Source organism: Miniopterus schreibersii (assembly GCF_964146895.1).
Source record: "Miniopterus schreibersii genome assembly, chromosome: 6".
In the NCBI taxonomy this organism is placed as follows: domain Eukaryota; kingdom Metazoa; phylum Chordata; class Mammalia; order Chiroptera; family Miniopteridae; genus Miniopterus; species Miniopterus schreibersii.
In genome coordinates this window covers 75,340,450-75,359,587 of record NC_138107.1, presented here as the reverse complement: position 1 = coordinate 75,359,587, position 19,138 = coordinate 75,340,450, and positions in this window count along the sequence as shown.

Genomic DNA, 19,138 nt, shown 5'->3' with positions numbered 1-19,138 from the left:
TGCCCAAGTTGTGGGCTTGATCTCCGGTAGGAGGCATGCCGGAGGCAGCCTGTTGATGTTCCACTTTCACATCAATGTTTCTTTTTCTCTCTTTCTCTCTCTCCTTTCCTCTCTCTCTAAAAATCAAAAACTACATATATATATTTTAAAACCAAGATGATTCTTATCATGGCGATGGTAAGGAGACAAGTTCACTGTGGCTACCATTTTAAGAATTCTGATGAAGGTAAATTTACATATTTCTAATGTGTTCATTAAATGTGTTTAGAGTTTAAGAGTTATTTCCTACATTTGGGTTTTAATAGGGTATCTCATTTTTGCCTCCAAATCTTGCCTTCATGCCCCAGTTTTTGGCTCGAGCTTGGAAGTAGTCACATATGGCTTCCATTGAACTGGATTACATAATGGTGGGGTATACTCGGTGTGGAAGTAGAAATCAGCCGACTGACCTCAACTCAGAAGCTTCTGATCATCCATTTCATCAACTGACTTCCACATAACCACTTACACCCAGGTGTCTTTGTGAGCTTGCTCCTATAATTCATTTCCTTTGTGGTCCTTTTCTGCTGCCTTTTCCACTAGAGAGCAGACCAGCCACTGCCCTCCCTCCATTTCTAACCGGAGTTTGAAGCCATCTAATTCTCTGTGGTGTTTGGTGTTTCCATTCATCACACTTGGCATGCTTTTCTGCTTCCCAGTTGAAAGTCAAGCATAAGCTTTCCCTAGCCTCATACATTTATAAGAGTTCTAGTATTTTCAAACATACAATTTATTTGGCCTTAAAATTGTGAAATTTCAGTAAATTTATGTTAACATTTTCCCATCTCTTTCTCTCTTCTAAAAAAAATTTAAATGTGTGATCTTTATAATAAATATATATGTTACTCTGTCATCAGTTGGCCTCCACACTTTTCTAATTACGTTAATTTTTCCCCTTGGAAATACTACACTCCTATTTTGAACATCAGCATCAAAAGCAATTTATACTTATGTAGCTTTGCTGTGAAAGTCATATAAGTTGACCTAATATCCATGAATGGGAAACTCAAAATTTCAGGCTACTTGGTGTTATTTCATCAGAAAATGCTCACTGTGGTTACTTATTTATATATTAATTTTTATTCTTCCTAGATTTAAGAAATACTAAATGTTCCTCCTTCTAACCAGTACAGGATGAGGTGCTTCACTGAAGGAACTGCTCAGGGAGTCTATCTGCACATTGTGAAGCAGAATAATAAGATAATTCACCAGGGGATGTCAATCCTGTGTTAAGTAAATATGTAGTGTGCACACTGAATCTCCCTCACCATCTACACAATTAGAAACTCTCCCAGGCAGAAATCAGCCATATTCACAACTGGCCATTTCCCAAGGTTTTGAGACGGACTCAGCACAATCTAATTTAGCAGCACGTCAATAGTATCATAACCAGCAAGGTGAACTCTAGTTGTTTAAAACCAGATTTGATGTAGGACCTGCTCAGTGGAAATTTTTCAAGGACCAGAAAAGAACTCCACAGTACCACCAGTTGTCAAGAATGGTGACACCTTGTATGTTGAGTGACATATAAAAAGTCCAGTCTGGCCAGTGTGGCTCTGCAGTTGAGCATCACGGTTCAATTCCACACGAGGGCACATGCCCGGGTTGTGGTTTCGATCCCCAGTGCACGCAGGAGGCAGCCGACCAATGACTTTCTCATCATTGATGTTTCTCTCTCTCTCTCCCTCCCTCTCCCTTCCTCTCTCTGAAATCAATAAAGAATTTTTTTTAAGTCCATAAAGTAATAAAATGTTAAAATTCAGCTAGTCCATTTAATGCATCTCAGTCCTGTCCTATCAGAAAGTCTTGTTGTGACAATCTGAGGCTGAAATTTTACAATGGGCCTTGTCTAAATGCTGTGCTTAACTTATTCTCAGTCTCATCCAAATGTCCAATTTTAACACATGAAGTCCAAATTACAATAGCACTCAGGCCCCATTTGTTAACGTAAGATCTCAGCTCATGACTTTTCTTTCAAAACCATCACCAAATCTCTTGGATTGATTTTTTTCATGGAATCTTCAGGGGAACCAGGACTCATGATCATGATCATGCTGCTTTTTTCCAAGAAAATATGACCAGCCCTTGATGATGGCTGCCCAGAGCTCTCAGGGGGCAAAGCTATGTCCTCGGTGGTGCTGGTGGTAGAAGCTGTGTGTGTTTGTGTGTTTATGTGTGTGTGTGTGGTGGGGGAGGTATTTGTATCCTCCTAGCTGCACCACATCTGCCCCTTGAACCTCTCAGACTTGGATGAAACTGCCACTACCCCTTCCTCTATTCATGCTCCAGACCCATCCCTCAGGTCCAGCTGGAGACAAATGCAGTAACATTTCTCTAACCCTTAAGTTCCCATATCTGTGCCTCCCACTCATAGGTCCTGCACTCCTCCCACAACCAAACCTCAGTACTACTTTAGCCAAAAAACAAAAGCCCCCAAAATATCAATAGATAGGGCTGTGGAAGGGGATAATTCAATACTAAATGTATCTCTCAGCTCTGGCCCGGCTAAAACTTCCTGTTACATCAATCTATCCATTAATAAAGTAATTTAATTCCTCAATAAATAATCTTGGACTCTTAACATATGCTCAACAATGAGCTAGAAATTGAGAAAACCAGTCATAAATAAGACAAATGAGAGGTGTCTGTGGGCACTGAACTTAGTGAAAGGGAAAATACACACAAGGAAGAGGCAATTACAACACCGTGCTATATGCCCTTGGCTGGAGAAAGTGCATCCTCATGGAGGGCAATGAAAGAGACATCAGCCCTAACGAGACTGCAGCAGAGGCTCTCTGAGGAAGGGGATGTCTAGGTAGAAACCTGATTGACCTACAAAGAGAAGAGAGGGTTTCAGATGCAAATCCTGTGTGTGTGTGAAGACCTGGGAACACTGAAAAACTGAAGTGAATTCTAGTAAGCCCAGAGAAGAAAGTGTAAGGGTAGAGTTCAAGAGCTAAATCTAGAAAAGGAAACATGAACTAGGTTTGCTTTCCTCAAAACATGGCCCACAAACCTCCTGAAAGAGAAGTACCTACCTTAATTGTTTTAAAAAAATAAATGTTTTTAGCTACTTTCCAGATTCATTCTCTTTGAGCCTGGAGCTTGGGAATGTGCGTTTTTAATGAAATCTTTTAGGTGGTTCTTGCTAGAGCAAAGTTTGAGCACCACTGGATTAAATCAAGCAAGGCCAGATGGGTCACTTTCAAGAGTTTGGGCTAAGCCTAAAATAAATGGGAAGCCTTGTTACACAATGCAATGGCATGATTAAGATGTGTGTTTTTGACAGTTCTTTATAGAAGCAATTTAGGGAATAGACAAGTTGAGCAACAGAGAGATATCTCTGCCCATTTTTATCTATGATCATTAGGTTGAAGTCCAAGATTTCAGCATATTTAAATATAGGGATTACCAAATTGTATACCCAACTAAAATACTATACAGCCACATTTTCAATTTATGTTAGCTTGCTTTAGGGTGATCAACTACCTCATTTGCCCAGAACTGAGGGATTTCCCAGGATATGGGACTTCAGTGCTATAACCAAAATGTGTCAGGCAAACTGGGACTAATTGGTCATCCTACAATTACCAAGAATACTCCCTATAATGTCCATCGAGTCACATACAGTTCTCAATGTAGTACTCTTGTTTTAAGAAATTCTGAGACTAAAAATATCTTTAAGTGAAGAAAGAGGGTATTAAAGAGAACAAAATTAAAACAATCTTTTTGTAGTTTTAAAAAAAAATACCAAGCACACTGTTGCTTGAATGCAAATTTAAAACAGAAACAAAAATTCAGGCAGTGCCTTTTAATCTGTAAGAGCAGAGGCTCTCAGGCTTGATGTTGCAATCAGCAGAGGGGCGTGTTGCAAGGAAATTGTTTTTAACTACTCATAATAAAAGAACTGAGCTTGTAAATGATTTACTCTTAAAAATACAGAAAATCAAGGTTACCTCGTGTGCATTCTGTTACACTTTCTTACTAGGAGAGCAAGTGGTGGAGTTATTGCATACCTGCTCAAAATAACCAAAAGTCTGAGTGGGCTCAGGGATTCGCTCTGAACACAGGGATATGTATCACCCATCAGTGCAATACAGAGGAAAAGAAATTGAGAAGCACTACTTGAGTGGTAGCCTGACAAGTCAGTTTACAGGAGGAAAAGAGACAGAGAAATTAAAAACACTTTTATTTTAAATGCCCAGTTGTTATAATAGGACAGCGTTTACCCAAATATTAGTACTACCATTCATTTTAGGTAGGACAGGGATACAGCATTTTATATTTTAACACTTCAGCACTTCTTTTGCTATGTAATGAAAAAATATAAAATTAGTACACCAAACCTGTCATTTAATGGATACTGGTGCTTAAGATAGGGTTAAATATAAAATATATCAACTTAGTAGAGATTTGGTAAATAATAGTGTAGGTTGCAGAGAGCAAAAATTTGTGAAAGTGGCATGGGAATGACTCGAGGGTGGGAAATGTTATACTTGTTTAAGTAAAAGCAGAGAAAAATACTACGTTTTTAGGTTATAAAGATGGAGAGCAATAAAAATGTCACTTTTCAAAGCTGAATTCCTTAACTTATTGAACACTAGAAACTTCAACGCATATATTTTTACCAGTTTCAGTTGTTATCTGCTTTAGATATATTCAAAATAACTGTCCAATTAAGAAAAGAGCAAATCAAAACAAAAGAAAGCAAAATAACTGAACAGTTGACTTTCTAATTATGATTTTAACATCAGTAAAATCGCATAGGATCCAATTTTCCAGCAACTATGCATCATGATCAAAATATAACAGCAGCTCACATTTTCAACTTGGTTACCTAAGTGGCTATCACCTATCCAGATAGGCCAGAAAATAAAACCTTCAAGTCAAAGACAAACAAAAACAGAAAATCATTAAAAATTAAAGTGCCTTAACCATTATAAATGCAGTGTATCTCTTTCATAGATGTTAAGATACAAGAATTGGTGTGGACAATAAAACCCACTTCATTCGTTAACAACTATGATTTAAAATCATTCCTGATACTTCTCCAAACATATTACGTTTTTGCAAAACTCTATAATGCAAAAAAAAAAAAAAAAAAAAAAAAAATGCCTGCTGTCATACTATATTTTCTCTCCTTTACAATCTAATTATTTATCATGAGACCACATTTTCAGCTGAACTCTCTGCTTTAAGGTTTTATGGTTGAATAAAAGCAGTACTCTTAGATTTGAGCAAAATATATCAGACTGTACTTTTACACTCCAAAATCCTATATTTTCTTGAGTTAACAGTATTTTTCTTCCTGGAGAAGATATCATTTATTTAGAAAATAAAATAAAAGCATAAGCATTGCAATTCAACCTAAAGTCTGCTCTCTCACTTTCCCGTGTGCTATTGTTGAGTTCCAGGAATTATGTTTTCATGATCTATAGGAAGTCAGCAGTAAACTATGATTCTGAATCTTATTAGGCAATTTACTTCTTATAAAATAAGAACCTTTCTTTTGTTACATACAGGTTCTAATTTTTCAACGCAGTTCCCCAAACTTTAATGTTCCTATGGGATTAGAATATTTTTGGTATCAGATAACCACAGAGAAGTCTCTGCAAGTATCCTTCTGGAGGGGGTTAGGTTTTATACACATATCTCCACCATAAAGTCACCAAGAAATAGTCTTCCTCCCAGTAATTACAATAGCCTTTCTTCTTCTGGAAAAGAACAGTTTGACATCATAGCAAAGATGCCACGTGTTAGAAGCACATACTTTGATTTAAAAGCCATCTCTTCTACATACTACCTGTTAACCTTGGACTATTTATTTAACTTCTCTTTTCTTCATCTGTTTAATAGGCATTATAATAGTACCTGCCTCGTAAAGTTGTTCTGAGGATTAAAGAGTTAATGCATATAAAATATTTTAAAAAGTGTTTACCACATGGTTTACTCAGTAAATTTGCTCATATCATAATCACTGCCCATCACTCACTCACCACCCTGGTGCAAGCTGCCATGGACTTATCTGGAGTCACTATTCCCAAAGACCCATTTCCTTAGAAATAGACTTGGAAATACTAACAGGAGGTTTTTATTTAAGGCAGTCAATGTGCACGAACAGTATGATGACTAGACTATATAACCCAGGGTTTTTTTCAACTTTGAAATTAAATGGTGTTATTAAAGGGCCGTAAAAGGGGATTTCCTTTGTTTTAATTTCCTATACCTCATCCTCCTTGGTCTTACATCCCTGGAATTTGTGCCATTCAGCAGGAGGGATTGGTTTGTTGGGTTTTTTTTGGAGGGGTGGGGGTTAGACACTCAGAAGGTCCTCAGAAATCAAACTGAAGATTAGAGAAACCAAGACTGCACCCATCTCTCGGAACAAAGAGAACCCCTCAGCAGAGTGTGAAAGCCAGAGGGACTAAAAGGCTTGAAGTATTAGCAAATTTATTAATATAATTCGTGACATCAATAAGCTGAAGATAATGTGTGGAAAGCACTGAACAATTCTTGGTGAGTCACTATTCTTTAGTAAATGGGGATAAAAATAGCTAATTCGGAAGATAACTGCAAGGGAAAGCAACCTACATCACTCCATATTTTTATACTGAATTTAAAGAAGACATATGGAGGTTGGTTATTTAAAGAAAAATGGTATTTAAAAAATAAAGCTTCAAGTGATATTACTAGACTTTTATTAAAGTATCATCAGTACTAAGTACCTATTTAGCATTTTGTGCTATGAAATATCTATTTCCCAGAAATAGCTATTTTCTCTATTTTCTCTCTTTTTTTAAATCTCCAATTAAATATTACCATACACCTCAGATTCTTACAATTATAATAACAAGAATTTCCTCCTGTTTTCACCACAGACAGGGTCCAAGATCTATACTAGGTGCCATATTCTAAGGCTAGCAGAACATATACGATAGCAAGTTCTCATGGCTCATGGCCTTTCCTCCCGTTAGTGGAACATAGAAGGAAGACGCTCTTTTCACACGTGTGTCCTTTGAAATGAGGACTGTTGTCTCATAAAAACTTTTCTAGTATGTGAAAAGTTTAAATAAAGAAAAGAATGTTCTCATACATTCCATATCAACGCAACAATAGAACTAAAAATAATTCTGTCCTGCCAGGGCATTTCAGAGACTCCAGCCTTTGACTCAGTTTAAACCCACTGTTGGTGCCAAGAGGGTTCAGGCTCCCAGCGAAGAGAATCAGGCCCCTGTCGGCTCTGAGTAATCTGGGTAATCGTGGGGGAGTTCAAAGTACTTAGTTGGAGCCAGGATTGGAATGCGGGATTATGCAGCCAATATTTTGTTTGAAAGCAACATTTTAAAAAATTAATTGTATAAACTTCCTCCTTATATTTCAGAAAAGCTCTAGATCATGCAGCACAAGAGTTAGCAAACTGTAAGCTGAAATTCCCATCTCAGCATCATGTCACCTGCATTTTCCTCAGAAAGTGAAAGTGAAGGGAGAAAGTCCAAATGATGGTTGTAAAATATCCAGAGAAAACAGGTAAAAACTGTGCTTTGTCCTCAGTTAGCAGAATGATTCACAATAAAGACTCACTTTTACTCAAAGTAGTGCAGCTACTTGGAGCCTAAAATAGGTTTGGCTTCGATCATCTAGATAATCTACTTGTGTGTTTATTTAGTCTGAAATTAGAAGCTTAAAAGGAATCAACATTCAAGTGAAAACTAAACCACTTTGAAAACTCACTTCAGAAGACTTTGACTTTACAGTGACCTCTTTGGGTGGCCTCTCTGTCAATATAATTAATAAACCTTGGTGTTATTTACTTTAGATTTGCACTTCAAAATTTAAGAATATTAGTAAATTCAAAAGGACCTTCCTAACCTGCCTGTCAGGAATTCACTTCCTTGACCAATTTCACACACAAGGGTGGGCGCACACACATACACACACACATACACACACACACATGCACACATACACACATGCATATACACATGCACACGTATACATACACACATACACACATGCACACACATACATACGCATACACATACACACATACGCGCACACATGCACACGCATATACATATACTCACGCACGCACACACACACAAGCATGCGCACCCAAGCACGCAGGTGCACACTGTATGCCCATCTCCTTCTGCTCCCCTTGGCCTCGCTCTCGGGGAAGCACCGACAGCAGGTTGCACTGTGCGGGACCACGAGTCTCATTTTTGGGGAGCTAATGCTCCCGCTCCCCTGACCACCAACCAAATCAGTCTCTGATTCCAACCCAGGCGTCATGTCTGTAAAAATCCCAAGGTGAACCCAATATACAGTTAAGGTTGAGAGCCACTGTTTTAAGGATTCGATACGTTCTCTACAAAATTAAAATAGCCTGAAAAAGACATATTGAAAGCACCCAAGTTCTCCTCCTCACCCTCACTCCCAGTGTTTCCCCTTTGGCTGATTTACCCTCTACTGTGCTTAATGGAAGCCAATCACTCTGGGTGTAGAAAAGTCATGAGAGAAAAAAGGCCCCATGTTGTTTTAATTTTTTATTCACATAGTCAATAAATATTTTCTACAGATCCACTATAAAAGTCTTGTAAAGGCTTTACAGGAATCTGTTAAAGCAAAAGCTCTTCCCTGAGAGATCTCGCAGCGTAATAGGGAAGGTCAGGAACAAAATCAATGACGGTGCTCGGTGACGAGTGCTGAAACTGAGGGACATGGGGGCATAAAGAACTCTTTTTCTTGTAGGCACCAGGGACAGCTTTACAGAAAAACTGCATTTGAGTTGGTCGGGAAAGTGTAGTAGGTGCACTAAGCAAACAGAGGAAAGTGGAGTGGCCGTCCAGGCAGACAGGGACCCCTGGGAGGGCAGGGAAGCATGGAGCTGGGTGCGTCTCAGGAGCCTTAACTGGTTTGCTGTGGCTGGAGGGCAGTGTGTGTGTGTGTGTGTGTGTGTGTTGGGGGGGGTAACTGTGGCATGTGGGTTTGGAGAAGGCAGGAGGAGTACTCCACGCACCTAAGATGACTTGGGCCTACAGTAAGTCCATGAGATTACTATGTAAGTTTATTATGTTTTACAAACTCCAATGGCTTTTAAGAAACTGGATTATTGTTGAATATCTAGCATTCTGATGAATATTTTGAAATGCATTTCATTTTTCAACCATTCATGTGAGAGAGGAAAATATGCCACTAGTGTGGCAAACAAAGACAGGGAATACTTGACAATTAAAAATCAGGTAATTCTTCTGATTTTAAATTTGCAATTGGATTAGAAGGTAGAGAGTGAGAGAGAAAAATCAAGACTTGTTAGACTCTGCAGAGTGGGTGAACTGACTGTGGTCTCAGATCAAAAGTTACTGTCTTAAATCAGACACTGAGAAGACACAGATAACAATACATTTGCAACACCATCCTCCTCATAAAAGGCACATACGTGTGGGCAGCTAAACTATTTAAAGTGCTCTCTGTTTGCTACAGGTGATCTCACTACACTCCTAATCTTACTTCTCTTTAGGTTACCCTTATCAGTTTCCTCATGTGTAAATCCCATCCTGCTCAAACGCCAGTTCCTCTGGCAAGTCTCCTCAGTCCCTGCCTGTCACACATCCTTAATACAATCTCTCCCTGGACTCTACCCAATCCATTTAGCTGTATCTCTTTCTGCCTCTTACAAGAGTGATACATACACGTGTTTGATTCTTGTTTTAGAACAGGGTCTGTATCTACTTTTTTTAAATGGGCATTTATTAAGTCCCTGGTACCATTCACACGCATCATCTCATTTAATCCTAACAGCAGCTGGTACTGTAATTTAGGAACTATTACCCAAACATTCAGGTGGGGATACTGAAGCTCAAAATATTAAATGACTTCTCCAAGATTATACAACTAGCAGATATACTAAGTATTAGTGTCACATTTGGAAACAGACTCTCTTATCTCAACTACTATGCACTCAATACTCTCACTGAAAGAAAGAGACCAGCAGCATGTTCTATAGAGAATAGATATGTAACAAAGTGTTTAACACATAACTTATATCTTGCTTTTGCCATATTTAAATGAATATATGTCTAAATGTACATAAATGCAGCCCTACTCATACTCTGTATACATTTATACAAATGCACAGACAACTCCCAATTTACAAACTAGACATGCACCAAATATCTGATCATAGGTCAGTTATTTGAGATGAAAAATACTTTTTCTACAAAAATCATATCACACAAAGGAGGTAAGACATTATATGAATCTACTAAATGCCTGCTGGATGTGCAAAGTATCAGAAAGTAAGTCCCCACCATATATGTACTGTTTCTTTTGAAAGTATATTCCTAGTTTTGTTTTCTTCTGAGCCAGAAGCTAGGAGTTCCCATCATTCCCTGATTTCTCCAGCTTGTGAGGATGAGAAACCTTTCAGATATTCAGAGGCTCCAGATTATAACAGATCACAAATACATTCTGAAAAAGGTCATAAATACATGTCGTGCAATGCATATGACACATAGACACCTGTCACCTAAGCTCCAAGAGGGCAGAGATTTTTGTTTTGTTGACTAATATATCCCAAATACCTAGAATAGTACCTACCACATAACAGAAACTCATAAACATTTTTAAATAAAAAAGCAGCTTCCTCTTTTTTCATACATATCACCAGGTAAAAGTCGATGCCTAAAGCACTAGATGTGGTAATTTCCTAATGATGTCTATAAATTAGGACATCATCCTAGAATTAGAACTCAAAGGCAATCAATATACGTTTGACCCGACAGTGCTCAGGTCAACTCATGGCCACAGATTGTTTTCAAATCCACAGTTTTGGGAAGAATGGACAGGAGACAAAAATTGAAAAGTAACTGATTAATGTGCTCATAAGAATGAAGAACTGGACCCAGAAGATAATTATTTTTAATTAGATTATTTGGTCTAGTTTATAGCTGATATACTACATGTATTGAGTCTATGAGTGGTCTTTGCACAGAGGTGCCAGATGAGAATAGAAAAGATTGATTTATGTTGGATAAAAATATTTTCTTTGGGGTAGAAAGTATAGTCTCAGAAAGATTTAGGTTACCAAGGTAAATTATGGAACTTTAAGAATAGCAGAAATGCTCTTTTTTGAATTGTTTATATACCACACAAGTTAGAGGCAGGGGCTGAAGGAGTTGATCTTTCAGGTCATTCACTAGCCCATGAAGCTAGGAATAGAGCCAAGTTTTAATGAAATCTCATAAAGCTTTTCTCGTTTCCCTGGAATTAATAAGTTAAATAAGTGAAAACCTGCATATATGTGGTATCTTATCAATATAGAGATCTGAAACAATTTCTCCAGGGAACAAATAGTATTTCACTGAGATCCTGGGGCAACAGGAAGTAAGCACACATAAAAACAGTTACCAGATTGAAAAGCCATTCCCCCAACCTCTTGTAAACCCTAAGTACTACTTATGATGAGAATGTTCTTGCAATTCTCTAAAATGATGTATTATTTACCTGCCAGGTGAAAAATTAACTGGACATGAAAATAGATTCTCAATTAAAGAACTGCAACTTATTTGTTTTATATTTCATCATTTGTTACTCTATGATTATAAAGAAATTAGTATGAAATACAACACTCTCAACAAAACAGACTCCTAAGCATTCTTCTGTTTCCAGAATGTAATGGGGTTTGGAGCTTGGAGAAAATCCCAGCGGGGAAAACAAAACCTCTCCAATACTTTTGTATTAACATAAATTCAAGAAAACTGTCCTAATAAAAAAAGTACTGGATTTGGAATCAAGAATCTTGTGTTCAAGTTGTGGTTCCATAACACACAAGAAGTGTGAGTTTGGGTAAGTCACAACCTCTCTCAACTTTTATTTCCTTCACCTGCAAAATAAAGGTGATACTAACTATAATAATAAGTTATTGCAATAACTAAGTTCATGTGTAAATATGCCTAGCAGAGAGGGTACTCAATGTTGAGTGTTGTTGCAAATTAGTTATTTCTTACTTTGTTTTAAAAACTACCACCTCCTTTAATAACACGAGCAGAGAAAAGGGATATCCAATCTGCAGAGATCTTGGGGAAGTTTATAGTGATGGGACTGGGGAAGGAGTCAGTTTACCAGCCAAAGTACATATACAAGTTCATGGGTTCCAAGTTCCATGGCCCAATGTCACCTTGAGCCATTGCCCATCACCTGACCTAAGGCAATCTAGGGTACAGGGAACACGATCTGGCTGATTCCACCCAGAGATCAGCTCTGAACCAATTACAATCCAAGTGGCCCCATGTTCTCCAGCTCTCCAATGTAACGCTTTAATATCCAAATAAAGTGACCCAAGTCCTCATTGCTAATGCTGTGAAATTCTGGTGCCCTCTTTAATGTCTTGGGATTTCTATAGCATGAAATGAGGGGAGTATACATGTTTACCATTGCTGCTCACTCTGAATTTCTGCTCCCAACTCAATTCTCTGTGCTCAGCTCCCCATCTCCCTTCTTGAAGCTGTTCTTTTCTCTCTAGTCTGATTCTCACTGATATGGACATGGTCTCTACTCTCTTGCTGTCCTTAAAGAACCTCTAACACAAAGCTGTTTTACATAACAGACTTGACCAAAAGTTTGGGCATAATAAGAATAATTACAGCACAGGGCTAAAAACATCTGCATATTGAATTTCAGATGATACTTTTCCAAGAAATTTATTTGTCTCACCTCAGTTCATAAAAATTTCTCACTGACTATGAAAAGTTGGGTTCTAGTCTAGAATATGTTTAGACTTTCCCCAATATGCTTAGACTTTCCTCTCCCTTCATCTTCTGCAGAGATAGCCTAAATTCCTGCCAGATTAGAGCAATTGATTCTCTATTTCGTGCTCTCCCATCTAGACTGACAATTCCCTAAGGGAAATTCTTCCAGAACAAACAGCTCGAACAGGAGCGAACTAAGGAAAAGAAACAGAGCTTCGTCCTACTTTATACAATTTAGAGTAATAGCTTGCTATTACCCAGTTTAGGCAGAAGAGATATAATCAGGCTTGTCGACCACGGGAAAACATCTTTGGCAGGAAAGAGTCAAAAGGTCACAGGTGAATGTTTCCTTTAGCTGATGTTTTTCACAGAAAAGATATGTTCTCCAAGTATTTTCATCACCTCCATATACTCCAGCCCTTTAGGTGATAAAGAACTTAGAAACCTAAGCCCAATCTAGGGAGAATGGAATGCTATAGATCCCAGAAAATATAAGGAGCCATCAGGTGTCCCAGCAATAGTAGTGTCCTGCTTTGCTGGGCAGCTTCCAAAAGAGCCAGATAGGCAGGCTGGGAGTCCACTGTCTCAAACTAGAGGCAAAGTGGAAAAGGCAGAAGTGATTAATCAGGGACGTTGTGGAGAACTCATTGTATTTCCTACTCCATCAGGAGTTCTTACATGGGAAAGGGGAAGCTTCCACTCAAGCATAGGAGTTGCCAGTGAAGTTACCTTCATGAAATGTACCAAAACCTTGCCAGATATTTGCTGAAAAGACCTGATCACTCCCTCAGCCCTGGAAATCTGGCCACTTCTTTTTAGAGCTGCCATCACCTTCCTAGTCCAAGTTTTTATGACCTTTCTCCTGGAGTTCTGCAATCATCTTTTATCTAATGTACTCACATCCAAATTGGTCTCCTTCCCATCTTTCTAAACTACAGTCTGTGTGATCTTTGAAAATCTTAATGGTGATCATGTCAGCCCCCATCCCCATCGCTCAAAAGTGTCAATGACTTAGTGGACTTCATAAGAAAGATAAAGACAAATCACCATAACCATTGCACGGCGTACAAGTCTATGCTAGTCCAGCCTTCACCTACCTCTCAAGCCTCATGCTCCCCTCTGGCGTATTCAGGCTACAGAGGCCCTTGTTCAGCCTCTTGGACTCACAGAGCTTCAGCCTACTAGGAACACCGTTCCCTCCCACCTTCCCTCATTGTCTCCTACTCTTCCTTCAGGTGTCAGCATAGATATCACTTTCTCCAGGAAGCTTTCTCTCTTCTCTCTGAAGGACCAAATGCTGTTAACATCACAATTGCAACTTTACATTTGTTTGGGCATTTATCTGATAAATACCTGACCCTCCTATAGACCTCATGAAGGTGAGATCATGTCTGAATTTTTTTACCAATGTACGGTATTCCTTTGTTGAATGAGTGAATGAACAGACATTTTTTTCTGTGTCTTGGAAATTAAAAAACTTCTCAACTTGATCACTTTTCAAACAGCCATGTTTTAAAGCTCTATTACATATGAGGGATGCTGTTAGTACAAAGATTTGCTATGATTAGGTTTATTACTATTATTATCACCATTGTAACTGGTTTATTGTCAGTATCATTGCCTTCATAACTCAGTATTTTATAACAAGTATTACATTTATTAATAAGATTTTATACTTCCATTATTTATAAAATGTTTTCTGTGAAAGCCAAATGGCACTGAAAGAAAGAGTATACTAAGATTCCAGAAGCACCACACTGTGACTAGGGAGACATTTTAGAACTAAGGGTTGCCTATGGATCTACTTTATTAGTATTTCCAGGAGGTACACACCATTTGGAAAATTAAGGCCTTGAGAAAGATCAAAGTAACATTCATAGCCACTTGAGAAGTAACCTTTTCTAATGATAAACTCATCATATTAAACTGGGATGGGACCTTAGAGGTCATTTATCCGCATTCCTTATTTCATACACAATAAAGCTAAGCCTGGACTTTCATAAGGTTATACAGCCAAGGCAAGCCCTGGATCTATTTTTATTCAGGTCCTCTAAAATGACCATATATTAAATCAACTTCAAACCTATTAAAACTGAGGGTCCTCACTATTCCTATCCCACCATCATAGAGCCACCTTGAATGTGAATAGTTTTCCAGCTTATCAGACTGGAATTTCATATAAATGGAAAAAATGGGGGTGAAAATGAGTTAGATGAATAAAATCCATAGGTCCTATTTTATGCCACTCTTTTTCAAAATGTTTTCAAGAATAATATTAGATTATAAGTGAAAATGAACAAGTATCAATAATTATGAAGGTAAGAATAAGATTTGTTTATACTTTACCTTCTTGTAGAATAGAATTTTACATCAAACTACATATATGTGACCAATTTTTTTAAGATTATTGAAATTTCAAGACATACATTCTTTTGTGTGCTTCTGCTAATACTATTTTTATTATGGTACTTTAAACATAAACAAACCTTTTTCTTATTTTTCTATGTAGAGCAGTATGTTAACAACTTTATTTTTCTATGTTGAAAATTGTTTTTTAATACTTTTTCTTTTTTAGAGAGAAAAGGCAAGGGAGAGAGGGAGAGAAACATGGATGAGAGAGAAATATAGATCGGCTGCCTCCTGCATGCTCCTTACTGGGGATCAAGTCCGAAACCTGGTCATGGGCCCTGGCCAGGAATCAAACTGGGGACCTCTCTCGGTGCATAGGACAATGCTCAACCAACTTAGCCACACCAGCCAGGGCTAGGAAAGTATTTTTAAACTTATTTTGATTTATTTCTTCAAAATGTATAAGAATAAAAAAGTGTAATTTTAAAGTTACAAAAATTAAAATTCTAAATAAATTGGGTAAATATACATATTTCATTTCTTTATAATTCTTCAAAATAATAATTATACTTTGCATTCTTTGAAAAACATTTGCTTCAGTAGTCCCTTACAGTATAGTATTACTCCACAGCACCAAAAAACCTGAATGGGACAAATTAATTAATCAAACAGAATAGCTACTTTTGCAATAATTCCTAAAGCCTCCAAATACTATACCCTCTGTAGCACCATAGAATCATCCCAATTTAATTAGATAAGCCAATGAATTTACAAAACAATTCAGAATGCAAATTAATTTGGGGGTTTAGCAAATATCTAGGGACTCATTCATTATGACCTCCACATTGAGTTTACTTTTTAAAGCACCATAAAACTAATCACTTAGAACTATAAAATCTAAGACCTTTTTTTATCCATAGGCCTTCTACATTGTATGTGCCTTCCATGCTTACATTGACTCTGTTTGTTTCACTCCTTTTCAAAACTACAAGTTTGAGTGAATTAGTAGTCACAGCAGCAACGGCCGGGGTGACTGACAAGCTCCCTGTGGCTCTGTGGAAGGAGGTGGGGAAGATGCCAGGAAGCCTGAAGCACTGCTGTCAGCATCACTAATCTGTAACCCACCTGCTGACCTGGTGCTGGGATTTTCCTCAGAACAAACAACCATCATGTGACTTGGATCAAACTATTTAAAGTATGTGTTGTTTTAAACCAGGGGAGGGAGCAAAACCATCCTACCATAAACATCTAATGCAGTGAACTCATTTGGAGACAGATGTTTATGTAAACTCCTAGGCAGAGATGCCAACTCCTAGTGAGTTAACCTATGACACCTCCTAGCCCCTCCCACTGATTAGTCATTAGTTTTATCCCATGAATGAGAATATGGGTCCAAAGGTCAAGCACTTTCATAGCCTGAGAAAATTCAAGTGTCCTCTTACTCTCAAATGCTTTCCTGACTACTGTTTGTGTCGGAACTTTGTGAAAAAGACTTGTTTTCAAAGGGCGGCTGAAATGAACATTTGAAATCAGCTCAAGTCTCTGAACCAGGTAACAAGTTAGAACAACAATCCACAAAGGGGAACTTTGAATTTAAGAGAAAAGTAACTTGATAATACTATTAGTTAATAAATACCACAAGTACAGATTATAATACACCACCCAGGAAGAATGGACATGTTTTACTTCTTTGTTTTCTTATATTAAATTTAGAGGTTGATGAAAACAAACTTTCAGAAATAAAGAACTGGCTAAGACGAACAGAATAAAAGCCGAGAAGCTTAAGTGTCTTAGCTTCCTTGACCCAATAGCAGTGATTAATGAGAAATATGTTTGGAGAAGAAAGTCTTATGCTGCTCTTATTAACACAATATCAGACATGCTTAGATGATAATTTTATGACCTGAAGTTCTGGGTGTCACCTCCTAAAGTTTTGCAAGTCAAATTTAGAATCATTTCCTATTTTGCATACCAATAATAGATATTCCCCTAGGAAACTTGGAAGGAAACTTAATTCCATCACTGAAAGTTGTTTTAAATTCACCGCTTTACTTCTAACCATTGTTTGTTTGGTTAGGCTGTAGCAAACATAATCTGGGACACAGAATGTGTCCCATGGTCAAATAGCATTGTACTTTCACATATTATCATTATCAGGTCTATCAGCAATTAATTACTCACTGTCTGCAGGCATACCCACAGAGCTGATGCCTACATGGCTAGAGACTTTGTATTTCTACATGTACACACTAGAATAGGAGTGTGTTTGTGTTTACAGAAATGTCTCACCCAAATTGGTCCTATGAAGCAGCCTTGTCTATGCAAAGTTAAGAGCCCAAATAGATGCCAGTAGACTGTAAGTTACATAAGTTCAAAGACTTTGTCCATTGCTGTATTTCTAGAACCCAGAAGAGAGTGGCAGGAAATTGCTGTTTGTTAAATAAGTGAATGTTACATTGCCTATGCACAAAAGATCATGCTGTTATTCATAGGAGAGTGTCCTACGCCCAGATCTGGAGACTGCTCATCTTATGCAAGATTCTAGCAAACTTAGTTTTCTGGTTTCCCAGGTCAGCAAAGGTTAAAAAAACAGCAAATTACAGGGGCATAGGGATGTACTACTAGAAGCATATTCAACATAATAAAAAATGAAAGCTGGTATCTAATATCCAGAGAAAGAGACAAAAAAATTATAAAACTTAGCTACAAGTCCTCCAAAAGTAACCCAAAAATGTATGTTTATTTAACATTTGAGTTTTTTTAGAGTTCTAGCATGCATATAACTTAAAAACAAAATACATGTTTTCTTTGGTATGTTTCTCAACATTATATAAATGGAATCATATTGTATGAAGTCTCCTGAGACTGGCTTTTATGATTCAAAATTATTTTTGAGATTCATCTATATTGATGCCTCTAGTTTGTTCATTTTCTACATGTGAAGAGACAAAATTTATCCATTCTCATACCAATAGACATTTAACTATTTCCAATTCTTTGGTTTTACAGCCAATGTTTTGATAAACACTCCTATATATGCATGCTGCTTATATATGGTGCAAGAGGTTTTCTGAGGTTTATACCTAGAAGTGGAATAGCTGGATTGCAGGGAGTGCATATTAACAGCTTTTTTAGGTCCTACCAAATCAGTTTTCTAAATGCTTTACCATTTACATCCCTGTAACTCCGCATTCTTGTCAACATTTTATATTTATCCAATTTTTAATTTACCAGTCTTGTGGGGATGGCATAGTATCTCACTGTGTTTTAAGTTTTATGAACCCACAGTTCCTTAGGTTTTTGTTTTTCTGGGGTGTTTTTTTCCCTCTTTATTTTTTTCCCCTTGCACTTCCATTTGGGAAGTTTTTATGAACATATCTTCAAGTTTACTTATAATTTCCTTGGATGTACTTGGATTTCCTTTGGATTCTTCTTTATAGTTCCCACCTCTTGGCTTATATTACCCACCTGTTATTACGGACTGTGGAGGAGGGGGAGAGTTCTAGAATTTTCTGATTAAGCCTCATTCATTTAATGGCCTTGGATCTCAAGCCTGTGGCCTTCACAAGTGCCTCTGCCCTCCTCCTGTGCTATAGCTTTTCCACCAGCCCCCTAGTCCCTTCTCTGGCTGCAGTATTTCCAGTGCATTTCTTTGAAACCTTGTCCCTTGTTGACGATGTTTTCTTTTTATCCTCATAGGCGATACAGGGAGACTGCAGGGGTAGGATGGGGAGGAATTCTTTCCTCCATCTGGGATGTCTTCAGAATTGTGCAAAGTCCTTTTATCTGGAGAGTAGGCCTTCCGTGTGAAAAAGGCTTGGGCATCTTTTACAGTACTCTTTTGTCGCTTCCCCCTGCAATGCCATGAGGGGATACTTTTCAGGTGATTACTGTGAGAACCATGTGGGGTTCTAGAAGAAAAAGCCCACAACAAAAGCTTGCCTCACCCCCCAACACTGTAGCCCCCCAGGTTTTCACTTCCAAGACCATCTAGATTCACC